Here is a 22865-nt window from a genome sequence, read left to right as displayed (position 1 = left end):
TAAAAAGTCAAAATTAAAAAATAAGTTTGATCAGCAATTGTGTTAAAATGTGACAAGTTTAGTTGGGCAAAGGGGTATTAAATTATTTTTGTGAATTTGACTGAAGAATAATATACACTTTAACCCTTGAATTTGATTTTAAACTTTAATTTAACCTTTAAATTAAACTTTAATTTATATTTTGGCCCATGATTATTTTTGAATAATTTTAAAATAATGAATTTTATTTTATTTATAAAATAAATTTTTTAAAGTGTTAATATTTATACTTTTAAACTTTAATTTGATACTTATTCAAATATTTAATTTAAGATAAACTTGTATTAAAAGGTAAATGATTAAATTGTAGATCAAAGTCAAATAGTCAAATTACATATATCCAAATCAGAATTGTATATCAAAGTTAAAGCATAGAAACAAAAGATACAAGAACCCTTTGTTAATAATAAATTTATTATAAAAGTTGTCCATAAAAAATAGGATTATTGTATAAATTGATATAATAATTTAATATTTTTTTCTCAAATTAGTATATAATTTTTTAAAGAAAAATAAAATTAATACTTGTATTTATTTGATATCTTTACAATTAATCAGATTATTTATATGTTATTGACCAATTAAAATAATGATTTTATTAAATATTATGTCTCACATCAATACCATATGTCAATTTTTTTTTCTAAATTTAAGTATCTTTTTAGTTTAAAGTATTATTTGAGATAAAAAAATTAAGGGTTAAGTTTACAAAATGGTCCCCGACTATAGGGTGATGTTTTGTTGAGTCCCTCGACTATTAAAAGTTACAAAATGGTCCTTTGACTATAGGGTGTTGCTTTATTGAGTCCCCGACTATTGAAAGTTACAAAATGGTCACTCAACTATTTAGTATGTTTCAAGCTCTTTCTTTTCATTAAAAAATTGACGGCAATTTGAGTTGGATGTTAACTTGATAGCTGAAATATGATAAAATTGATCCCGAAATCTAAAAAAATATCATATCTCAGTCAACAAGTTAACATCAAACTCAGATTATTGTCAAATTTTTGACGAAAAAGGACGAGTTTAGAACATACTAAATAGTCGGATGACCATTTTGTAACTTTTAATAGTCGGGACTCAACAAAGGGACACCCTATAGTCGAAAGACTATTTTGTAACTTTTAATAGTCGAGTGACTCAACAAAGCATCATCTTATAGTCGAGGGACTGTTTGTATACTTTACCCAAAAATTAAATATAAATTTGTGAAAATCAAAGTTATGTACCCATTCAAATAATAACAAGAAAAGGTTAAGGAGTTTGTTATTATTAAGGTATCATGAGTGTTATTATTGTTATTAGGGCAGTAAAATATTGACAGTAATATTTAAGAATGATCAATGGAAGTAACTTTTTGTTTGTCACGTCTACAAGGCAGGGAGAGTCTCAAGGGTTTTGGTTAAAACCTCTGCTCCCTCCGTCCGATTTAAATAATTTATTTTTCATTTTTAGGATCATAATTTTCCAGGAAAACAAACAACTCATGAGATAATATTCTTGGTAAAATTGAAGACAGAAAAAGAAACAATGCCTAGCAAGTTAAAGAGGGCAATCGGTGCAGTGAAAGACCATACCAGCATCAGCCTGCCCAAGGTGGTAAACACCAATTCCGCCACCCTCGAAGTGGCCGCCCTCAAGGCCACCACCCACAACCAATCCCCCATCCACGAACGTCACGTCGATGAAATCCTCAAAACGGTTTCATCCAACCGGACTTTCGCCGGGATCGCCGCCCGTTCCATCACCAAAAGGTTAGGCAAAACCAAGAGCTGGGTCGTTGCCCTCAAGTGTTTGATGCTCGTTCTGCGTGTTTTCCAGGACGGTGACCCTTTTTTCCCTAAAGAAGTTCTTCACGCATTGAACCGTAAAGCCAATATCCTGAACAGAGACGAATCAAGTTCCAGCCCTTGCGATTACGCCGCCTTCGTCAAATCGTTCGCCGCTTATCTCGAGGAGCTTTTGGATTGCTTCCTCACGGGGAAGCTTCAAAGACGGTTCACGTTCATGGAGAAACAAATTAGCCATCCAAGGAGCCGTCGAGTTTACCAACAAACCGTTCGTCATATGAAGCCACCCATGTTGCTCGACCGGATTTCATATTGGCAACGGTTGCTTGAAAAAGCCATCGCCGCAAAACCGACAGGCTCCGCCAAGACGAACCGGTTGGTTCTGGTTTCGTTTTACGCCGTCGTACGAGAAAGCTTCGATCTTTACAGGGACATATCAAACGGACTCGGGCTTGTGTTAGATGGTTTCTTCTATTTACAACATCAATCATGCGTTAGTACCATTCGAGTACTGCGTTAAAGCCAGGAAACAATTCCAAAATCTGTCGTGTTTTTACGAAAACTGTAAGAGACTTGCAGTTGGAAGAACCTCGGATTATCCGAGTGTTCATGGGATATCAGAAGAGCTGTTGGAGACATTGAAGGAGTTCGTGAAAGACCAAGCCTCGTGCCCGTCGACCGGGAAATCTCCGTCTCCGAAATCGCCTCATTTGATTCGTCTCATATCGTCGGCAGCCAAAGATCTCTCAGTTTCAGAACCTGAAACTGGTCCAAGAATTTCAACAGGTTCAACCACGTTGGAATATTTGATGAAACAACAAGAACAATATTTTGGAGCAATTAGAGCAACTTTCTCGATCGAGAATTTCTCAGAATTGTCGAGAAAACAGTTTTATGAACAAGATCAAGAGTCTTACATAACGTTGCTGAAACTAGTTCAAACCATTCCTTACCCATTGATCAAGATCAAAATGTGAATATAGATTTCATACCTTCGATCAGTGGCCAACCCTAGATGATAATCATAATAATAGTACCCAAGTACGACAAAGTTTAGAAACATCATCGTTTTCAGCTAAGGGTGAAAATGTTTGTTGGGAGCTTGCTTTAATAGAGGCGCCAGCTTCTCAAAACTTAGCCGATGATCAATCTTTCTTTGACAACTGGACACAACAAGCTTCTCAAAATGGAACCAGTGGTGTCTCATTTTCCAACAATTGGTTTCAAGAAGATCATCAAGCTTCTCCACATGGAGCCGTAGGTGATTCATATATGAATGACTGGCTACTACAACAACAACTACAGCACGGGAAAGCTTCACATGATGTAGCCAATGGTCATTCGTGTTTCGATGACTGGTTAAAAGAAGACAGTCATCAACTCGTAGTATACAATGGAAAGGCCTGTTTCGGTGACTGGTTTCAAGGAAATGAAGTTATGAAACTAGAAAAACAAAACCAGAATTGGAACACCAACAATGGTGGTAACGACAACTGGGAGCTTGTGTTAATAGAAGCCACAACACAAGCTTCTCAACCTTTATTCAACGGAATCGAGCCTTCAATGGCGAATCATTTACCCATTGTACCTCAACGCCAATACAATCCATTTCTGAAGACGAAACAGATATCTCAGCATCCATTGCCACCACTGCCAACGATAATGTTGCTGGTTTCCCTGATGGGTTCTCCATGGCACCAATATTTCAGGCAACACCGACTTTCTTTGCTCAAAGTTCTGATGAAATGCCGGCGCCGATATTTCAAGGGATACCGTCGAAAGCGTTTGGGGAAGGTGAATCTGACATCCCTTTCTCTCCATGGCCGACTACCAAGCTAGTAGGTCAGTAGACCAACAAAATATTTTCCTTCAACAACACTTGTGGTTCAGTGAACAAAATATAGTTGATATATGTTGAGTGATAGAAGTATGTCCTCATTTGTAAATAGCTTTGTAAAACAAATTCACGGGTTGCAAATATTAAAATTTGAAAATGAAAAAAAAATTAAATAATCAAGTCTCGGAATTTTTACTTGTGTTTATATGATCAAATTTAATTGCGAAAATGTTTTTTAATTAATTTTTAATATTGTAACATGATGTGATAATTAGGTTGGTTGCATGTTTTAGGTCGCACGATTATTATGTACACCGTAATTTTTATTTTAAAATTGTATAACTTACTATAAAACATAAGAATTTTAATTATATTTAGAGTAAACTATAACAAATTCTACTGAATTTTAGGTATGTTTTATATCACTTATTTTTTAATTTCTTCAATTATAGCACTAAATTTTGATTTTGACTTCAATTATGTGATTAGACTATTAAATTTTAACGATACAATGATTTATTGATATTTCCGACATTATGATGACATGAACAAAACGACGTCATTTAGGCATCAAACTTTAAGATTATATCGAATTTTTCACTAAATTTAAGGCCTTTTCATCCGTCGTTGGCAACCAATCATCAGTCATCTTTCACAGCAATATCAAAATCAAAAAGTTTGCATTTCACTCTTCTTTCTTGTCATAAGATTGATTTTCCACGAAACCCACTCAAAATCGATGAAATTTCATTTAAAGGTTTGACGTGACAATACTTTGATCTCCTACGATGGTCGTCCGATGAGACTAGTTTTGAGGTATGCTCTTCCTCTTCTTAAAATAATATTTCTCACTATTAGCATTTTCGAATAAACACCCCAAACTTCTCAAATTAAGAATGCTCTCAAACCCCTAAAAAGGTCAATTTTTTAATTTAATTACATCGATTTTGTGTGGGTTTCATGGAAAACCAATTTTAGGAGAAGAAAAAGATTTGAAATATGAATATTGGTACCGATCTTGTCTCTAAATACAACCATTGATTGGTTGTTGACAGTGGCCGAAAAAGTATAGTACAAAAAAGTGAATTGTTTAAAAGTTTAGTGATAAAAATGAAATCATTTTAGGCATCAACAATCACACCAAAATGATGTCATTTTGTTCATGTTATCACATTGTTTGGATCGACTCAATGGTATAATTGAAGTCAAAACCAAAATTTATTTCTATAATTAGAGAAATTAAAAGTTAAGTGGTATAAAGTATAAACGACACACCGTGTAAATTTAGTAGTATTTGATGTAATTTATCTTTATATTTATTAAAAAATGATTTTAATGGTGATGTATAAAATTATGAGTTTTTTTAATAGAAGCCATTAGTTTATTAAAAATAAAAAAAATCTAAATTACAATAAAGATTTATAATTATAACCGTAAACTAAAACATAATAATGACATTTTCCTATAATCATTAACACAGGAAAACTAATCACTTAAGATTGCAAAAGGACCATATAAGGAAAAGTTAAAACCTAACCAAATAAACTGAAAAAGGTAGAAACGAATAGATTTGATCGTATCAACAAACGAACCATAAAAGGGAATTAAGTTATTGAGAGACCACTGACGAACCACAAATTAGAGTCGAGTAACATGAAAAAACTAACCACGAACATAAATCACGTATCAATCTAATGCAAGGGTCCAAAGCAGAGAATATCAATATGATAACAAATAAGTGCCATTTTGATCAGTCGTGACAATGTCAAATCCAACTCTGATAAAATGATAAACGAAACAACGGATAAGACAACTGAAATGTGCCATAAAGGCAGAAAAATCATGCATAAATGCAAAGGAAAACGTGACATAAAAACGCTCGTACCCCTGACATTTTTAATGCTCAACTCGAAACCTCAAGGATACTTTATTAATACCAAATGTATTTTTTATCATTATAATAAAGTGTTTGTATTAAATCATGTTTATTTATATGTAGAGGTTGTTTGGATAGTTTGGATTAAACAAAGTCGAGTTAATATGAATCTAGATTATATTTGATTTAGGTTCAATTTAGATTGGATCTTATTCAAATTTAATTTAGGATTATGGTAAATCGAGTAAAGTTGGATATTGAGTATAAGATTGAATTCATATTAGATTGGGTTAATCGACTAAAAAATCTTCTTTTATCTTTTATGCCCAGAAATGTCGTCCGAGTTGTCGCATAATCGTATTTTGCTCAGTAGTCTCATCATGTCATGACAATTCCCTTCTGATTATCCTTGCTCCCAAATCCTGCATCATTAAAAAAACACCTTCCCATAATACAACACTGATTACAAAATAAAATATCACGGCAAACAGAATTTCACCACATGCAACTATATGCTCCTAAATGCATCTATATTATCCTAATTGGGCTCTTAGTCAGTCAATAACTTAAGTGAAAAGGTCTCAAATATGACCTTTTTACGGAGTTATCAGAAATTTTTAGATTAATTTCATGTTTATCTACCTTTAATTTAACTTTAATGAATTTTAAATTCATTAATTGGGAAAATACCAATTTACCCTTAATGAAACTTCATAATTACCATTAAATCAAGAAACCTAAACCTTATAATCTTCCAAACCAAGACACATCAACCTTATCATCTTCCATAAGTCAAATATGAACAAATAAATCTTAGTTTACCGATTTGCCCTTGTCTTTTTCCAAAAATCATAATCTTGTCACTTTAATCCAACGGTCCAAATTAAACATGAAATTAAATCCTTAAATCATATCTTTCCCAAGTAGCGTAATCGACTTTATGATTTGGCCAAAGCACTTTGACTAGAGGAATCTTGCTACGCAGTTCTTTGATTTCTCGAGCCAAGATCTGTATTGGTTCTTCTTCATAATTCAAATCTGGTTGGATCTCAATTTCCTCCGATGCAATGACATGTGAAGGATCCGATCGATACTTTCTAAGAATCGACACATGAAAGACATTGTGAACTTTGTCTAACTCCGAAGGCAATGCTAATTGATAAGCCAACGATCCAACTCTATTTAAGATCTCATAAGGTCCAAAGAATCTTGGACTTAGCTTTCCTTTGCGTCCAAAACGTAATACCTTTTTCCAAGGCAATGCTTTAAGAAAACTTTATCTCCTTCTTGTAATTCAATCTCTTTTCGCTTCAAGTCTGAATAAGACTTCTATCAGATGACATATTGAGATCATCTTGAATTATCTTCACTTTATCCCCAATCTCTTTCAATAAATCTGGGCAAACAAGATTTCGATCTTCTAACTCAAAGCAATTCAATGGTGTTCAACATTTTCCTATATAAAGCTTCATATAGAGCCATCTTGATGCTCGATTGATAACTGTGTTGTAGGCAATTCTGCTAAAGGCAAATAATTTTCCCATGATCCCTTGAACTCATTAACACATGCCCTCAACATATCTTCTAATATATGAATAGTATGCTCTGACTAACCATCCGTCTATGGATGAAAGACCATACTAAAATTCAATCGAGTACCCAAAGCTTTATACAAAGAATTCCAAAATCTTGATGTGAACGTTGGATCCTTGTCAGATATGATTGATATTGGCACTCCATGTAGCCGAACTATCTCCTTATACAACTTTTCATTTATCCAAGGCGTAGTCCATTCGCACCAGAATGAAATGTGTCGATTTAGTTAACCGATCAACTATCACCCAAATGGAATCCTTCTTACTTGATGTCAAGGTAGCCCTGTAACAAAATCCATAGTAACTCTTTCCACTTCCACTATGGAATAGAAATCGATTGCAACAAACCCGAAGGCACTTGATGCTCAGCTTTACTTGTTGACACGGCAGACATGTAGCAACAAACTCAGTAATGGCTCTTTTCATACCCGACCACCAAATCGACTCTTTACATCCTAATACATTTTGTTCCCACCTGGATGCATAGTCAGCGGACTATAATGTTCCTCATAAAGAATATCTTTCTTCAACTCATCATCATGCATAATACATATTCTTCCTCGATAATACAGACATCCATCAGACTTGACTTCAAAGTTTAGTCTCACATTTTCCACAAATGCAATATTTTCCAAGAATCTCTGTCTTTCCTTTGTAGCTCTATTATCTGATCTAGAAACATCGACTTTATCTTAATTCAGCGAACAATACGCCATTTTCTTTCAACATTAGTTGCACATCTATAGCTCGTAAAGATACAAAAGTTTTCCGACTAAGTGCATCTGCCACAACATTTGCCTTCCCTAGATGATAATCAATGATCAAATCATAGTCCTATAGAGTTCTATCCATCTTCTCTGTCTCAAGTTTAGCTCTTTTGAGTTAACAAGTTCTTCAGACTCTTATGATCCGTGTAGATGGGGCATCGCTCACCATACAAATAATAACGCTAAATCTTTAGAGCAAAAACTATCGCTGGTAACTCAATCATAAGCGGTATAATTCTCTCATGTGTTTTTAGTGTTGGAAAGCATATGCTACCACTTTACCTTCTTGCATATTTACACAACCCAAACCATTATCAGATGCATCACTATACATACTCTTTGCCAGATTTTGATTGTATAGTATTGGTGCCCGTTAAAATCTTCTTTAGACTTCAAAACTCTCTTGAAAGTTCTCTGTCCAATCAAATGAAACATCATTTCTCAAGAGCTTGGTCAAAGGAGAAGCAATCATTGAAAAGTTTTTCACAAACCTTCGATAAAACCAGTCAGTCCCAAAAAAACTTCGGACCTCTGTAACATTCTTTGGAGGTTTCCACTCCACTTGCCTGCACTTTCTTAGGATCAACTTATGCCTTTGCTGAGACAACATGACCAAGAAAAGCAACTTCTGACAGCCAAAACTCACACTTTGATAGTTTGGCATATAACATTTCTCCTTAAGTATCTCGTGCATACGACGATGAACATTATTCTCTATCTTTGTTTTCGAGTATACCAGAATATCATCAATAAAGACCACCACCAACTCATCCAAGTAAGGTTGAAATACTCAGTTCATCAAATCCATGAATATTTCGGAGCATTTGTCAAATCAAACAACATTACTACGACTCGTAGTGTTCTACTGTGTTCTGAAAGCTATCTTTGGAACATATTCCTCTTTATCTTTAACTGGTGATATCCCAATCGAAGATCAATTTTAGAGAAATTGCTGCTCCTTTAAGCTGATCAAACAAGTCATCAATCCTCGAAAGAGGATACTTGTTCTTGATAGTCACCTTGTTTAACTGACGATAATTTATGCACAAACTCATTGATCCATCTTTATTTTTCACGAACAACACCGGTGCACCCCAAGGTGAAATACTTGGTCTAATGAATCCTTGATCTAGCAATTCTTGCCATTGAGCCTTATACTCTTTTCTAAATTAATCGCTTCTTACGACCATTAACCCAACCTTAATGCAGAGACAACCAACTCACGCTCAAAATGATCTAAAACTCATTAATGATAATCCCATAAGATTCATCAGGAACATAAGCTCCTGAATCTTTATCGGACATACTACTTGTCCTACTTACACTTGCATCATGACCCATAGGTTTTCCGCCATAATAACACTTGTTATCAAGTCGAATTGAATATCTATACTTTAGAATTCCTTAATTCATTTTTAAGGTAATATGTAAACTTTTCCAAATCCATAGAAAATATTCTATAGCAGTTGAAACATTTTCCATCTCAAATGAAAATCTAATTGTCCACATCCAAAGAAGACTTGAAAAATAGCAATAACTAAACAATTAATGCTAAAATCACACTATCAAGCAAATTTACTCTTTTTCTCTCACTACGAACTTGAAACTTTCAAGTTCTTGAGAATCAATCTCAATCTTAACAATAATTCATTGCAGCATGGAATGGGTAGACAATCCATTTCACAAATTGACCTTTGCAAGGTAACTCTATCAAGTCATAAAACTTAACATTTACTCTCATTCAAATTCGTAATCATTTGATTCACTAATAACTCAGCTTTCTTTAAACTTTTAGCGGAAAAATTATTTATCGCTTATTATTTCCTCTTACTCAAATCAACAATGCTTAAACAATTTAATGTTTAACTTAAATATTCCTCAATTATTTAAGATTGCCTGAAGAATCTCATAGTCATCACTAGATTCAGAAATCTCCTCTAGATCCTCATCCGATTCAACTTTTCTTGTAAGTTGTTCAAACTTTTTAATGGATTCCTCAAATGCAGAAACTTCGTTAAATGCTTGGGCATTTTACACAAAATTGAGGAACATCCCTAACAACATCAACTTCTAGTACGTGATACTGAAGCCATGTTGGATTCTTTTATGTCGATTTCGATCTCAACCTTCTTTTCAACATTATCAACTTTCTTACATTTGTCTTTAGTTTCCGACATTTGAACACAGTCAAAATCAACTATATAGTAAAGAGTAACTTTACTCACTAATAAGCATCATCATAGTATATATACAACTATCAGTAATCTTTAACATCCTAGTGTCATGTATACAATCTTGACTTAATATAGATTCTATGTCCAGAAACGACTAAACCTGTGCTTTGATACCAATAAATGTCACACCTAAAACCCATATAATTATACTCATACATATTATAGATGTCACATGAATTTCTTAAAACATTTTCCAAATCTAAAGTGATTTAAAAATTTATTTTCTTAAAATGATAACTGATAATATAAAAATATTAAATCACATAAAACTATCACATAATATTTAAAAACATATATTAATATTGATTTATGCTATCCATATTGATATAGAGTAAAACAATTTAATTACCCATTACAGACCGGTTCCAAATAGTTCAACAAGCAACTAGGACATTAATAAGTACATGCCACTAACTAAGTCAAAATCACATCAAAGGATGTCTTACTGATATGTATATAATCCGTTGCTTGATGTCGCTCTGAACTTTTAATCTACTACTGGCTTTTTACCTACGTGTGAAAATCATCACACGCTAAGTATATTAGTAAGACAATTAAAACAATAAATAATGCAATACAAATCATGCATGAAATTTAATATCATTTTTCCAATGCCATAACAAAACGATAATATAAATAAATTGTTTTTATCAACAACTATTGCCCAAAAATTCTTAATCCATGAGGAACCCGATATAGTAGTCAAATATTGCACAATAGTGCTGAGGTCGAGCTGCTCACCTAATAAAGCACCATAGTGCTGAGGTCGGGCTTTGCCCACCTGACTTGTACTATGTGTCTTTATTTGACACTCTAGTACTACATAATTCTGTAGCTTCTAAACTCTATGGTATGCCATTAATACCACGAACCTCAATAAAATACTTGGGCATCTAGTCATGAATTAAATCATCCATGAAAACGTAGAACCATGAAACAAACATTAGGGCAGTTCATACCCAAAATAACATCCATGTCAAAATCTCATGCTGATTAAACAAGGTAGACTTATCGCAAATCTTCCTGATGATGTATAAAATATGTACAATGTCATATATGTATTGCACTCACCTTGAACTTTTTATATCCCAAAAGATGCCTCACTATGCTCCAGAATAAGCCCCTATATACCCAACTTGATTCGATTAGAAAACTCATCACAATCTGTTAAAATCACAAATTCATGTTGATATATATGTTAATATTGTACTAACAAACACATCCCCAAAACAAATCCATATATACTTAAAACTTATTTCAACCAAAATACTTAATATTTAATAATTTCTTTTAATATTGATACCAACTTTTCCAATTTACACAAATGATCCTTCACCATTTTATCACTTAAAATTTTTAATACCATAATTCCATCATTGAAATTATTACCAACCAAGTGTTTTTACAAAGAAACAATTACATTAAGCACCTCAACTATGCAAATATTGCACTTAAGTCACCAAACTTTTAAAACTTCCAAATAGTGTTATTTCACATCTAAACACTCATTTAAATTCCAAAACAGTAATTTACAGCATAGTACATCAACTATTAGGCAATTAAACAATCATTCACAACATTTCCAAAATTGCCGAATTAGTCCCCTAACTTTTCAAAATTACAAAATAGTCCCTAATTTTTATAAAGCTTGTAGATACTTCTTACATCATTTCCAGCCCTTATATAATTTTCCATAATTTTTATCACTCAAACAACCCATGGTTGAATGCTTTAGACTTATAAAACTAAGTTTTCATGATTTTTCTTGATTTTAATCTATTCAAGCATGAAATCAACTTCCAATCAACCTTACAACTCTCTAAAATCAAAGCATTAATAAACTCTCATCAGAACACAAAGTTCTAATATTTATTCCTTGACCAAAAATCATAGAATCATTTATAGGAAGTTTGAACATGTTTTAATCATAAATCAAGCTTTAAAATGAATCTACAACCTCAAAAAACATCAAGATTCATATCAATTTCATGAACCCTAGCATGAACATAAACCCTAAGATTTAGGATCTTTGAAATTAAGAAAATTGAGCAAGCATAATTGGTACCAAAGATAGTGTTTTTCGACTAGATCACTTTCCTATTTCACGACATAACTTGAAATCCAAGGAAATGAATTGAAAATGGAAAACAAAATTTTTTTCCTTACCTTAAGCTAGCTCAAGGGAATGAAGAAGATGATGAACAATTTGGCATGAAATTTTTATATTAATTTCATTCTTATCTACCTTTAATTTAACTTTAATGAATTTTAAATTTATTTAATTGGGAAAATATCAATTTACCCTTAATGAAACTTCATAATTACCATTAAACCAAACACCTAAACCTTATCATCTTCCAAACCAAGAAAACTCAATTATCTTCTATAAGTCAAAGATAAACAAATAAAATCTTAGTTTACCGATTTGCCCTTCTTTTTCTAAAAATCACAATCTTGCCACTTTAATCCAACGATCCAAATTAAACATGGAATTAAATCCTTAAATCTAAAGATTATATTATTTTACAACATTTAAAAATGTGAAAATAATTTTTAGGTCATATATCATCCTTCAGATTTTCCTGAATCTACTCGATCTGGTTTACCAAATTTTTCCTCAATTTCATTGCTTTATAACTTTTAATAAAAAAACTCATATTAAAATTTTGATTCCCACAAAAAATTATTCTTGAGAAAACTTGTTATTTACGAGGCCAAAATGCAACTTTTAAAATTACCATTTTGGCCCCTAAAATTTTCAAATTTTATACTTTGGTCACTAAACTTTCAAATTTTACATTTTAGTCACTGTCTAAATTGGGTATTACATTTAGGGTCTCAGGAAAAATAATAAAGATAAAAGTGATTATTTGATCAAACATTATGAGTCTTTTTGTTCTAAAAATTAAATCTTAGAAGGGCAAAATGCTCCAAAGAAAGAATAAGAGTATAAATGATCATTTTAGTAAATTGCGGACTAATTTTGGTATTTATGCCAATTAAAATTGACTAATATAATTTTTGATATTGATTATCATAACTTTTGTATTATTTATTTTTAAATTTAATTGGATTTATATTTAATTCAATTCAAACTAATCCAAAGATTCAAAAATTATATTAATTGAAAATTAACCAAACTGATATTAGTTTAATCGAAAAATCGACCGATAATATTAACATGACTAAAAAACTGACTAATCTGATATTGATTCAACCCGAAATAGGTACAAATGTATGAATCCATGCTAGGGAGCGAACTTATAAAATTTTAAGAGGCGAATATAAAATTTTAGGGGGAAATAAATTATTAATAGAAAATAAAAAGAAAATACTTAAATTGTGTGAGAATTTAACATTTTCGGGGCGGTTGTCCACGATCATCGTCTGGCTCATCCTTGCTCGAAAATCAATCAATCAAATATTGTAAAAAGTTAAATCAATGATTTGATATTAATCTGACAAAATTGGTTGATACAATATTGACTCAACTCAATACTTTACTTATCATCCAAACCAGATGTGATCCGACTTAAATCGAACTTAAATCAAATACATTTTAAACTCAAAATAATTCGATTTGAACTGATCCAAAATCCAATTACCAACTCTAAATAAAGTTAATAATGTGAAAGGAATTTTTAAAATTCTAATTTTTAAAATTATCAATTAATTACCAAATTTATAATTTTTCAATATTAAAATAAAATATTTATTTTCAATTTATCCAATAAAATCAAATCTATTAATAATAGCAAAAAATTTCATAACTCAAAAAATACAAAAACAATTACTTTTTTATTTTTGAATAGAAACCTTTAGTTTATTAAAAATAGAAAATATCCTAATTATAATGAAGGTTTACGATCATAATCGTAAAGTAAACATAAAATAAAGTCATTTCCTATAATCATTAACACAAGAAAAAGTCATTTAAGATCACAAAATGACCATATAAGAAAAAGGTTAAAACCCTAATCAAATAAACTCGAACAAAAAATAGATATAAATAGTAAACAAATCAAAAAAGATTCAACTATTGAAAGACCATCGATAAACCATAAATCAAAGTCGAGCAACGTGAAAAAACTATTCACGAACACAAATCATGTATCCAAATCCAATCCGAGGACCTAAAGCAACATGATAACAAATAAGTGCCATCTCGATCAGTTGTGACGATGACAAATCCAACCTGAGAAAAAAGATAAACGAAAATAATAATCAAATGATCAAAAACGAGCCATAAAATAAAATAAAAATGTTATAAAGGTTTAAAAAAACGTGTCATAGTGGCAGCGTTATTAAAAAATTTAAAACACAAAAACAAAGATATGTTATAACTGTTGAGAAATATTTGATGTTTCGATATATAAGTGTTAATGAATTTTAAGATTGAATTTTAAGATTTTATATTCGATTCAAAATTATATATTCGATTCAATTATTCGAATATCAAAAATATTACTCCAAGCTTTCAAAGATCAATTTTTACTCCTTACTTAATGAAAATTGTGATTTATGTTTAAAATATTTTTGGTACAATTTTTACAAAGTATTTCGAACCATAATCGAGTCAAAAATGAATTTTTAATGGGGAGGTACCGATACTTTTTTAAGAGTATTGATACCCCTCAAACATCGAATGAAAAAGAGGTACGGAACCCCATAGGGTATCGATACCCCTTTATATAGAGGTATCGATACCTAGTCAAAAGGTATCGATACCCTCATTTGATTTTGACTCCAAGAAATAATAGAATGCAAAATGGGTACCGATACCATGACAGGTATCAATACTCTTATAGAGGTATCGACACCTCTTTTAGGTGTCGATACCCTTGGTCTTACAACGGTCGAAATATTTGAATTTATAAGGTAGTATTGATACCCCTATGAAGGTGTATCGATACCCATACGCTCCCAACAATGTTTTGAAGTGGATTTCACACCACAATGCTCTTTTGACTTCACCAAAGATCTCCAACGTCTAGAATTGATTTGAGGTGTATTTAAACAAGTTTTTGGAGAGATTGATGATAAAGAAAAGATAAAGAAACAAAAGAAAGCCTTAAACATCAAGTTTGAGCAATTCAAACCAAATCCTTTCAATATTCATTTTACTTTCAAGAACACACTTTGTGCTCAATTGTATTCATCTTTGGGTGTTTTACTTTGTTCTAGAATTGAACTAAACTTACCTTGTGAGGTTTTTCTGTAAGTTTGCAAAGTTTATAATTTCTCTTTGAGAGAGGGTGTTCTCAAGAATTTGGGGTATAATTCTTGAGGGAGTTATAAGGTTACTCTTTGTCCTCAAAGAAAGACAAATTAGTGAATTTTTGGAAAAAGTATGGAGCTAAGGTAGTGGACATAGACTTTGTTGAGAAAGTCGAACCACTCTAAATCGCTGCAAATATTTTCAATTTTCTGTCAAAGCTTCCACCAAAATTTTAATTGCCAATTCACCCCTCTTGGTCGATTCATTCGATCGATTAACTCAACAATTAGTATCAGAACTACACTCATTTGAAGATTTTACCACCTCTTGAGAAGATCCGGGAAGAGTTCAATCGATATTCAATTCATCAATGGCCTCTGCATCAAACTTCGACTTTGCTCTTGATTCTCAGCCCGCCAACAAGCCTCTATCTTCAATGGCGCTAACTACGCCTATTGGAAGAATAAGATGAAGTTTATTCAAGCATGTGGCATGGGAGCTTGGAAAATCATTATGAGAGGATACTCCGAACCATCCACTGATCCATACATGTGGAGTGAAGAAGAGACGAGATTATTTCAGCTCAACTCAAAAGAATCCATATTCTTTTTGTTCCTTGGACCAGATGAATACGGGAGAATATCATCTTGTTCAACCGTCAAGGAGATATGGGACAAACTTCACACATGAAGGAACCGACGAGGTAAAAGAAACAAAAATCAATTCTTAATCATAACTATAAAAATTTTAGGATGAAAACATCACAGCTATGACAAATAGATTTTCCGTAATTGTCAACGGTCTCAAGGATTCGGAGAAATAATATCTAATGAGAAACTTGTGAGGAAGTAATTATTATATGCCAAGTACTTGGCAATCAAAGAAGACTGCAATTCGAAGCTAAAGACCTAAAGTCTTTAACTCTCGATGAGCTCATTGGTTCTCTCCTACTCATGAAATGATGATTCAAGATGAGGTAAAGCATGAGAAGAAGGACGTCACAAAGAAGGAGATGGAGAAGAAGAGAACATTGGTGTTGCTCTCAAATCCACCAAAGATGAGAGTGATTCTGACGATAACGAGGATGAAGAAATGGCTTTCCTTTCCAGAAGACTCAGAAAATTAATGAAGCCAAATAGAGGAAGAAATTCAACGAAATGAAGGCTTCAAAAAAGTCAAAGGAGAAAGACCACATTATTTGCTATGAATGCAAACACATGGGCATGTTAAATATGTTTGCCCACAATTAAAGAAGAAGGGTCTTTCAAAGAAGAAGCACACATGTAGCTACTTGGAGTGACGATGATACATCCGATGAAGAGGAACAAGAAGTAGTAAACTTGTGCTTAATGTCCACTGGGGAGGATTCTCAGGTAACCTCTAACTATCTAATTTAGAAGAATATTCATTTGATGAGTTATTAGAGGAATAATGGGTTGGCCTCAGATTATGAGAGATTATTTTCAAAATACAAGAAAATATTTCAAAATTGAAAAAATGAAAAAGATCTCATATCCAAGACCAACAATGATCTTGAAAGTAAAATAAAAGAATTGAAAATCAAAATAGAATATTTTGAAAAGAAAAATTATGATTTGCATAATTTACTTTCAAGAGTCAACGATAATCATCAAAAGAAAATTGATGATCTTAAAGCTTCTTTCAATAAAATTGGATCAAAACGTTTTGAAAAAGGAGAAAGTTTAAAATCCAACTATATTAGAAAGAATTTTAAATCTTACAATCATGGAGGTCCCCAAAGAACCTTAAATGGTAAAATCGTTAGGAGTATATGGGTTCCTAAAGGACTCAATACTACTAAAGATAAATATATCCTAAACAAATGGATACCCTAGGGGACTCAATACAACTATATTAGGGACTAATGAATATGGACCCAAAGAATTTGGGTACCAAAAATCAAAAATCAATCTATGTTTGTAGGAAAATAAACATTGCTTCAAGGCACGAAATGCAAGCTCAAATACATGGTACCTTGATAGTGGATACTCAAGACATATGACCGAAGACAAGAGCCGATTTATTGAGCATAAAGGAAAAAAATGGAGGAGTGGTAACCTTTGGCGACAACTCAAAGGTTACAAGAAGATATAGTTACTATAGGTAATGCATCTTCCATACAAGTAGAAAATGTTTTATATGTGAATGAGTTAAAGCATAATATTAAGTATTAGTCAATTATGAGATAAATGATGCAATATCTGTTTGAAACAAACGGTTGTAAAGTTATTGACATTGCATCTAATTGAATTATGCTTCTTGGTCATAGAATATGAAACATTTATATGATATTTAGATTCTATTAATATGACTTTATGCCTAGTTGTCAATGATGAACATGATAGTTGGTTAGGCATAGGAGACTAGGGCATACTAGCATGAGTGTTTTACAAAGATTAAATCAATGTAATTTAGTAAGAGGTTTGCCAAAGCTTAAATTTAATCTTGATAAAATATGTGATGTATGTTCAAAAGGAAAACAAAAGAAAGTTTCCTTAAATCCATTAATGATATCAACTAGTAGAGTATTACAATTGATCCATATAGATCTTTTGGGCCAATTAAACTACTAGCTTGGATGGAAAACAATATACCTTTGTATTGGTAGATGACTATTCTAGATATACTTGGGTTCTATTTTTAAGTACTAAAGATGAAGCATTAGAAAATTTCATCATGTTTTCAAAGTAATCAAAATGAAAAAGGTTACTCCATTTCAAGTGTTAGGAGTGATCTTGGATTTACAGAATTTTGTAATTCAAATGGGATTAGCCATAATTTTTCAGCACCTAAAACCCCTCAACAAAATGGAGTTGTTGAAAGGAAAAATCAAACTTTAGAAGAAATGATTAGAACCATGCTTTGTGAAAACAATTTGCCAAAATATTTTTTGGCAGAAGCCACAAATACGCTTGTTATTATTAATTGGGTAATGATTAGGCATACTTTAAATAAACTCCATATGAAATTTTCAAAAATAAAAAACCCAACATTATCTATTTTCATCCTTTTGGATGTAAAGTTTTTGTTTTAAACAATGATAAAGATAATCTTGGCAAATTTGATGCTAAAAGTGATGAAGGAATTTTTCTGGGTATTCCTTAAATTCTAAAGCTTATCGAGTATTTAATAAAAGAACTTTAGTGGTAGAAGAGTCTATCCATGTTGTTTTCGATGATAATCCCCTTTCGAGGAAGGATTCTTGTGTTGATGATGACATAGGTATTATAAATGCAAATGACGTTGGAGAACCATCATCAAGGAAGAAGTGAAGGATGAGGAAACTCAAGATGCCTTCAAGAATCTAATCATTGAAGAAAGGGAAATCACATACCCAAGAGAGTACAACTATCTCAAGGATGGTGAGATTTAGGTGATTCATCCGAAGGGGTAACTACTCGATCTTACTTAGGGACATTTGTAATTTTGTTGCATTTATCTCATGCATAGAGCCTAAAAATGTTAAAGAAGCATTAACCAATGAAAATTGGATATGGCTATACAAGAAGATTAAATCAATTTGAGAAGTAAAGTATGTACATTAGTTGAAAGGTCTAGTGATAAATCTACTATAGGTACTAAATGGGTGTTTAGGAACAACTAGATAAGAGTGGTAATATAGTGAGAAACAAGGCTAGACTTGTTGCTCAAGGTATACTCAAGAAAAAGGAATTGATTATGATGAAACATATGCCCGGAGCTAGGATGGAAGCAATTAGAATGTTATTGGAATTTGCATGTTTCAATGAATTTAAATTATATCAAATGGATGTTAAAAGTGTATTTTTAAATGGTTTTATAAAAGAAGAAATGTATGTGGAACAACCTCCTGAATTTGAAGATTCAAAACTTCCAAATCATGTTTTTAAATTGACAAAAACACTATATGGTTTAAAATAAGCTCCTAGAGCTTGGTATGAAATTTGTCAAAATTTTTAATTGAAAAAGGTTTTTCAAAAGGAAAGGTTGACACTACATTGTTTTAAAGCGAAAAGGTAAAGATATATTAGTAGTTCAAATTTATGTTGATGATATAATATTTGTTTCTACTAATGATGCTCTTTGTCAAGAATTTTCTAAGCTAATGCAAAGTGAATTTGAGATGAGCATGATGGGGGAGCTTTCATTTTTCTTGTGGCTCCAAATCAAGCAAAGAAAGATGAATCTTCATCAATCAAGCAAAGTAAATTCAAGATATGCTCAAAAGTTTGGATTGGAGAATGTGAAACCCTAAGCCACTCCTATGAGTTCTTATACAAAGCTTGACAAAGATGAAGGAGGTAAATGTATAGATGTTAATTATATAGGTCAATGATTGGTTCTTTACTTTATCTAACCGCAAGTAGACTGGGCATCATGTTTAGTGTTTGCTTATGTGCTAGATTTCAATCATGCCCTAAGGAATAACGTCTATAAGCCATTAAGAACTTTTAGATACCTTAAGGACACTCCTAGTATAGGACTTAGTATCCTAAAGACTCTAGCTTTAGCTTGCATGCCTTCTATGATGCGGATTATGGAGAATGCAAAATAGATAGGAAAAGCACCTAGGAAATATGCTAATTTATTGGTTTTCAAAGAAACAAAATAGTGTTGCATTATCTACCACTGAAGCGGAATATATTTCAGTCGGTAGTTGTTGCGCACAATTTTATGGATGAAACAACAACTTTTAGACTATGGAATTGAAGTTGGTACCATTCCTATCAAGTGTGACAATACTAGTGCTATTTGTCTCACTAAAAATCCCATCCAATACTCTATAACTAAACACATTGAAATTAGACATCATTTCATTAGAGATCATGTCACAAAGGGAGATGTAGTTCTAGAATTTGTAGATACTTTGCATCAATTAACGGATATTTTTACAAAACCTTTATACAAAGAGAGATTTTGGACACTTATGAGAGAATTAGGTTTAACCGACCTACCTTGACTTAGTGTTTAAAATAATTTTAGCCTTTTAATTAGAAAAATAAAAATGCTTATAAAAATAACATTTTTGAATGCCTTCTATGTTAATAGTTAGGGGAGTTTATAATATTTAGTGAAATTAATAATATGTTCAAAAAATTTAAGGGTAGATTTGATTGAACATTGTTAATTTTCGTGAAATTAATTGTCAATACCACTAGAGCTAATTAATTTGCATGTTAAGTGTTTAAATATATTTTTGACATTTCTATGCAGGTATCGATACCTGTCACCCAGGTACCGATACCCCTTGCTAGGTATCGATACTGATTCAAACAGAACTGATATCCTCCTTGAATGTGTATCGAAACCCCTCGATGGGTAGATACCCCCTGTCGGGTTTAGGCTATAAAATCCCTAAAAATCAATATTTTGCCTATTTTAAACCCTAAACACTTTTAGTCGCTCCTCTTCTCTCAAAACACCCAATCTCCATATTGCTCAAAACCTTCAATTTCAAGTCAGATTTCGATAGTTCTTCAACTCATAATCCTGCTACATTCATCAAAATCATGCAAATAACAACATATCCATTCAATCTCGAAATTTCAAGGTAATTTTACTAAAATCACTATTTTATTGATTTTGAACATAACTAGTTTTAGTTAGTTCTAGTTCAAATTAGTGATCGGGCATTACATATTCGAGTTTTAAACTAGAATCTACAAGAAATTTCATCAAAAACACAAGATTTTTCAAATTTTTAAATTTTCGAAAAAAAAATGTTTTTGTTTTAAATTGTTGTTTTTGATTTAATTATGTTATTTTCATGAAAACTATATGCATTATAATCTTTCAAACTTAGTTTTCAAAATAGTTTTCAATTATGCCCATTAGATACTAAGTTAGAGAACCTTGAATATTGAGGACTCATATTGAGTTTTGGGATTGATAATTGTTGCATACATGTGTTTTTAAATTGCAGGTATCCCATTCCGATTTTTAAACCATGTCTAAACGAGCTAGGTCATCTTCTAGTCGATCAAACCCACCTCCTATTCCACCTCCAAATCCCAAACCAAATGAACCCGAAATGACCATTCTTAACTCTTGTTTTAATGAACCAAACCGTAGAGGTCTCTACTCTAGGTTTGTTAACCATTCGAGTCTTATAACATTCTGGAAGAGCATATTCCGTCTCTCCAAGCTATGATAGATAAGAAATTCAACCTCTAAACCCTCAAATCATGGAATTTGATTATTTTAAGGTTGAACTAGTTGTTTATCACCAACTCGTTCGTATTTTCTACTCCAATGCAGTCTGTATACAAAACGAGTCTCGAACCGCAACCGAGATTATTCAGTCCTATCTCCTAGGCCAATACATTAATATAGACTCAGAATACATAGCTAATGCTTTTGGTCTAGATAATAGAGGGTTAGATAATGAGCGAGATTTAGTGCCTACCCCTTATAAAGCCAAGTCTAGTGCGAGTGCTTTGGATTATCACGAGCATTTTCTTCATCTTATCATTCTTGGTGGTTTAGACCATCCGGAGGAAAATAATCCACTTAGAGCACTTGACTTATGGTGGATACATTGTATCCAACAAAATAAGAAAATAATTCTCCCTCAAATTATCTTTGGGGAACTTGTAGAAACCGTAAAAAATATTCCTTCTAAACTTGTAGAAACATTAGTCTACGGATGTCTACTTAGTAACATGTTTATGAAAGTTGAACTTAAGGTAGAACTTAATGTAGTCATCCCTCTAACCACCTAAATCAACTTCACCTCTTTACGTAATCGGGATGGACTGGAGACAAAGATCAATGGATTCTTCAACATAGAAAACCCCGGTGCTAGCTCTTTACAAGCTACTCTGCTCCGGCTACTACTCAAGAGCTTGACGATCTTCTACGGGACGTCGACGATCCCGTAAACCTTCCCGAAGATGAGCCAGCCAGGCAAGAAAGTACAATGCCTCTATACTTTTAATCCTTTATGGAGACATTGGACTTAAGGTTCACATCCTTGTAGTCCCACTTGACTGCTATGGGAACTCAACAATTGGAGAATCAAAGGGAAATTCGAGCTAACCGCGAAGCAATGGATAATAGATTCAATGTTATGAATGAAAGACTCGACGCACTAACCCGCGATGTTGCTTACCTTAGAGGACATCGATTTGATCTCGATCCTCCTACGGATGATTGAACACTCTTGCTAGTTTTCGTAGGTTGAAATATTAACTTAGAATTGTTAAACATTTTGATTGATTTGGATATTTAAACTTGAATGTTTTGGATATTTTGGATGTTTTGTTTGATTATGAATGATATTTGGTATTTGAACTTAAATTGAATTTTTATGTTAAATTATGCATCATTTACATATTAGATCATTTATGACCAATTACCATTACATATTATTTATGAATATTGATTATGGACTAATGGCTAATATTTTTCTTGACTTTGATCTTAGCAGCTATACAAATATTTATAAATCAATTGACTATCTTCTTTAAAAACTTGTTTAAACGTTTTATAATGTCTTTTTTATTTAAC

At 32.2% G+C, this 22865-nt stretch overlaps 1 protein-coding gene and 1 pseudogene across 2 annotated transcripts in view; one reads left to right on the top strand and one right to left on the bottom strand.

Moving 5' to 3' along the window:
• Nucleotides 1-1400: 1400 nt before the first annotated feature.
• Nucleotides 1401-3679, top strand: LOC120196854 (annotated as a pseudogene).
• A 1966-nt stretch (nt 3680-5645) lies between these two features.
• The window catches only part of LOC120196735 (E3 ubiquitin-protein ligase COP1-like), a 37630-nt gene continuing 20410 nt past the window's right edge, over nt 5646-22865 (bottom strand). For both annotated transcript variants that reach the window (XM_039198467.1, XM_039198468.1), the window contains exon 14: nt 5646-5665. The gene's annotated coding sequence lies outside the window, so the exon portion shown is untranslated. The remainder of the gene's footprint in view (nt 5666-22865) is intronic.

The sequence above is a fragment of the Hibiscus syriacus genome, unplaced genomic scaffold (genome assembly GCF_006381635.1).
Source record: "Hibiscus syriacus cultivar Baekdansim isolate YM2019G1 unplaced genomic scaffold, ASM638163v2 tig00117034_pilon, whole genome shotgun sequence".
NCBI classification, from domain to species: domain Eukaryota; kingdom Viridiplantae; phylum Streptophyta; class Magnoliopsida; order Malvales; family Malvaceae; genus Hibiscus; species Hibiscus syriacus.
Note: the sequence above shows the minus strand (reverse complement) of the source record. Positions and strands in the feature narration are given on the sequence as shown.